We start from the raw sequence: 5,372 nt of genomic DNA, 5'->3' as shown, positions 1-5,372 counted from the left end.
GGTTTGGTTTTTCACTGCGTTATATTTTTAATTTCTTGATTATTTTCATATTTGGGCATGAGGTCGAATCCTAGCACTAACCTCCTATTTCATCCAATCTCCATCTTGATCTTTATTCTCTTGCTAGTTTTACCTTATGGAAAAGTATGAGAAAAATTCTATTTTAGTTTTTTTTTGGTGTACAAACAACTGATGTCATTGTATTGTATAAGCACTAGAATGGGAACTTTGTTGAACCTTTTTTTTTTGAGTGTTGCTTGTAGATTAAGATGTATCTTGCTATTATAGACACTAAACTTTTTTTCATTATTGGTATTATTTATTGGTTTATCTGTTAATTAAGTATTATAATGTTCTAGAGACTAAAGACAAAATAAAAAGAAATAATAAAATAAAATAAAAAAAGATAAGGCCAGCTAGCATGTGGCAAGGCGCGGATCATTGGCTCCATGTTTTACATCTAAAACATAATGCACAGTTGAATTTTATCTGTGTTTAAGGAGTTACGGTGTGTTTTTTATATATTTACATTGCTTAATTCAAGTGGGAGAATTTTCACATGGTCTAATAGAGCTTCCATGTGTTATCTGATTTAGCAAATTATATTTCATACATGGCATTCAAATGGCACGTACCCTATGAATTAAATGTCAAGATTATTGAATTAATGGTATTAGTATATGAGTTTTATACATTGTTAGGTCATAATTAAGCATGGATTATCTGATGGTACAAACAAACTTAAAATTTTTAGAAATTTAAAAAATAAATATTGATAATTTTTTTAAAAATTTAATCATATAAAAATTAAGATAAAATTAAATTTATTTCTCTCTCAACTGGCTTTTCTTCTCTCACCTCAGACATCAAGACCCCTTTTTTTACATCAAAAAATCTATTATTCCTAACAAAAATCGGAACAAATTTTCTTACATCTAACTTAAGGAATTTTAGGAAGTGAATTTTGTTAAGAAAACTTGGGGAGATTACTTGGAAAGATAGCGATTATTCGTTACTTGTATGGGAAATGGAATATGAATTACTCGACAAAGTTTTTCTCATTTTTCTTCCCAATTTAACTAACAATTTTATTATTCGAAAAGATATAATTGTCAACATAGTACAATGTTCAAACTAAATCCCTCCTCTCTCGTGCCCCCTCCATTCGATTTAGTTTGCAATTCTCTCTTTCGTAGCTATATCAAATTATAGCTGTCTTGAAGTTGAAGAGGTTCTATGTTCTATGAGTTGGTAATTAAGTTTCACATTTGGACCAAGTTGTAAGGTGAACTATGGGGTTAGACTGGGTTTTTTCATTGGTGTGGCTGCAGTTGGAGTTGGTTCCTCCTACTATCATCTTGAGCCAAATGATGCTTGGCTTGTGTAGGATAGATTACTAGTTAGTTCATTTATATTGATGCACAATAATAATAGTCTTAGGAATTTTCTTATTTTTTCTAAATGTCGGCAATTTGTTTTAAAAAATTCATGTTTTTTGTGGCATGTATAGATGACTATTGCATGGCAATATTTTTCATTGAAAGTTAATGAGTAGAAAGGAGTAGTTTCCATCATACCACTGTTGCCGGCAAGCGTAATCAGGATTCTGTACCACAGGCAAGCACATTGCTTCATTGTCCTTTTTCTATTATGCTAGTCTATCTCTTATAAGTCTTCACTGTGGATATTGATTTATGAGTTGAGGACCTGATTCTCCATTTTTTTATGTACTCCTCTGCCTTAGACTAGCGAAATGATTTGGCTTCCAATCTGAAGTTGAGGGCTTATTCTTTTTTCATTCTTTGTGTTGATTAGTTTTTATAGAGGTAAGGGTTGATGATTGGGTGGGTTGGAATCAATAACATTTTATGAGAATGTGGCTTTGGGCTAAAATATGAATTTTTAAAGTGAGTCTTGGAGTCTACTATTAAAAAATAGAATAAGAAAAGAGAAGAAAGGCTTGAGGCATGCTGTAACACACTTTTTTTAAAGAGTCGTTGCCTACTATAGGGATTTGCAGATAAAGACTCTCCAGAATACAACAAGCTTATTACAGAATACTTTGAATGAATGAAGTTTAGTTTGAAAGTATGTTCCTTTTATAGACACTGAAAGGTTGCGTCTAATTTGTTTCAGTAAATGTGTCTTATTAATTATTAAGAGATGTGTCTGTTGAAATATTGAATAACTAATAAATGTATTTCAACAAATGTGTTTGAAAACACTTCTTTTTATTTAAGAGTCATGCCTTAATTTGAATACTCACTTAATTTGAAGAGTCATTTAATTTGAATAATCACATTTGAAAAAACTTCTTATATTACAAACGATCTAACAATCCCACTAGTTTGTAATATTAATAATTTCATGCATCGTAAAAAGTATCTTGAAGATTTGAACTTTCTATTAGTGTAGAAATTTTAAAGTTAAGATGAAGTTATTGGTATCACAGTGATTGAACGACAACTCTTGATGTCATAACTGAGAATATCACACACATAGAATTATTGAATTGCTTTAAGATTCTGCCAACTGCTTTAGCACTTATATGGCCTTGTGCTAATCTTGGTTTTATGAATATTTACAAGAGTAAACCCTTTTTAACTCTTGTTTGAATTGGTGCCACTCTAATATTCATATAGGTGAAATTTATAATTATGCCCTTGTTACTACAAGCATTTGACATTTCCATTAATAGCCTTTTGCTCATCCTCTCCTCGTAACAGTTGCATTGAATACTCTAGAATGAGGCAATTTGAAAATTCTAGAATGGGGCTATTTAATATTAAAAATTCAGTGCATAATAATAGCATATAGTAACTTGTTATTACCTATTAAACTTTTATTGTTAGCTTTGCTAACTCAAAGTTGGGTTTCCATTACTAGTGCTTTTAAGTTAAGGGTTTTAGCTCCATTCCACTAGAAGTTGATTTTACAACCTTTCTTGGCAAAGCTTTGGTAAGTGGATCAATCGCATTCCTTTAAGATTTAACATAAACTATTTTTATAATGCCTCTTGAGATTAATTATCTTATGTAGACATGTCGTAGACTTAGGTATGTAGACTGTCCATTATAAATTTTATTGTGAGCTACACACATTGTAACCTCACTATCACAATATATAGAGATGGTTGTCATCAGTTGTGGCCATAACTTTGTATCTAATAACAAATTTCTCAACCATTCTACTTCCTTTCTAGCAGTTGCTAATGATAAAAATTCAGATTCCATTATTGAAATACATAATACAAATTTGCTTTTTAGATACCCAACTGATGGCACCATCTCTTAAGGTAAAAATTCATCCTAATGTGGATTTATTTTCATTAACACTAGTTATCCAGCTAGCATTAGAAAATCTTTCTAAAGTACTAGGAAAACTATTGTAATAAATTTTCTTTTTTTGTTTTTTTTAAATATCCAAGTATTCTGGTAATAGCCTTCCAATGATTTTTACTAGGTTTACTTGTAAACCTCGAAAGTTTGCAAATGGCAAAAGCTATATCAAGTTTGGTTCAATGCGCAACATACATTATGCTACCTATGACACTTGCATAGTTTAATTGTACCATAACTTTTTCGCAATTCTTAGTCAATTTTATACTAGAATCATAAGGAGTATTAAACTCTTTGATTTTTAAATGACTATATTTGTGAAGAATTTTCTCTATGTAATGTGATTGATTTAATGAAATAACATTTTGCTCTTTTTTTACTTTAATTCCCAAGATTGTATCAGCTTCATTGAGATATTTCATTTTAAAAACTAAAGTCAAATATTTCTTGGTTTTCAAGCATATTTGTACCAAAAATTAACAAATCATCTAGATAAAAACATATGATTACACCATAGTCTTTTGTAAATTTAGAGTAAATGCACTTATCTGCATTATTATGTATAATCTGTTTGAAAGTATAGTTCTATCTAACTTTTCATGCCATGGCTTTAGAGCTTGTTTTAGTCCATAAAGAGATTTGATTAGTTTACATACCTTTTTTTCATTTTCAAGAAGTATAAAATCTTTAGGTTGCTCCATATATATTTTTTCATTAAGTTCTCTATTTAAGATGACAGTTTTTAATCCATTTGATGTGCATGTAATTTATGAATACATGCCGTAGCCAAAAGCATTCGTATGGATGTTATCCTTGCTATTGGAGCATAAACATCAAAATAATCAATGACTTCTTTTCACATGAAACCTTTGACAACTAGTCTAACCTTAAAGGTTTGCACCGAACCATCTATGTTATAGTTTCTTCTAAATACCCATTTAGAGCCTATGAATTTTGAACCAAGAGGAAGATCAACCAAAACCCATGTTCTGTTTGACAAGATTGAATCCATTCATCATTTATTGCTTTTTTCCAAGAAGTTACATCTCTTGAAGACATAACTTCTTTGAATGTTTTTGGATCATCTTCAACGTTTAACAAAATAGATATCTTTTTGTACACTTTGGTTCTACTTTTTTTCATAAGAAATGCTAATGCTTACGAGTCAATGAAATCTGGATCTAAGTGCTTTCTTTTTATGGCTCTTTGACTTCTTCTTAGCTCAATTTGAATATCATCCATTTTTCTTTTACTGAATGTAACATGAGAAATCATATCACCTTGGTAACAACTTGGAATTAAGACATTAAGTTCACAATCAAATTTATTATTAGAGTTGCACAGAAATTTATTTTCAATAAACTCAACATGTATAGACTTTACAATAACATTTTGTTGTAAATCTAAAATTCTGTATGCTTTAAAATGCTGAGCATAGCCAACAAAAATGCTTTTCATTGTTCTAAGTCCAAGCTTTGTTCTCTGTGGTTCAGGAACTTTATAAAAGGCTAAGCACCCCCACACTTTAAGATATGCTAAGTTTGGTTTTCTTCCATTTCATAGTTCATAAGGTGAAGCCTTAATACTCTTGGCAGGAACTCTATTCAATATATGACATGTTGTTAATAAAGCCTCACCCCATAAATCATGTGATGGATGTGTATTCAATAACATAGCATTGTCAAGTCAACCAAAGTTCTATTTTTCCTTTCAGCCCATCCATTTTGTTGTGGCGAATAAAGAGCACTTTTTCGACGTATGAAACCATTTTCTTCATAGAAATTATCAAATTCTATAGTTAAGTATTCTTTTCCTCTATCACTTCTTAGAATTTTAATTTTCCTACCTTTTTGATTTTCCACAATAGATTATTATTCTTTAAATTTTTGAAAAGCTTCATCTTTTCTTTTAATTAAATAGACATAAGTGAACCTAGAATAATCATTTATAAAAGTTATAAAATATCTCCTTCCTCCTCTAGTTAATTTTCCATTTAATTTACATATATCAAAATGCACCATATCTAATAATTGT

The sequence above is a fragment of the Theobroma umbraticum genome, unplaced genomic scaffold (assembly GCF_002168275.2).
Source record: "Theobroma umbraticum cultivar Fairchild unplaced genomic scaffold, ASM216827v3 scaffold_86.0, whole genome shotgun sequence".
Taxonomy (NCBI): Eukaryota; Viridiplantae; Streptophyta; class Magnoliopsida; order Malvales; family Malvaceae; genus Theobroma; species Theobroma umbraticum.
This window is presented reverse-complemented; position numbering follows the sequence as displayed.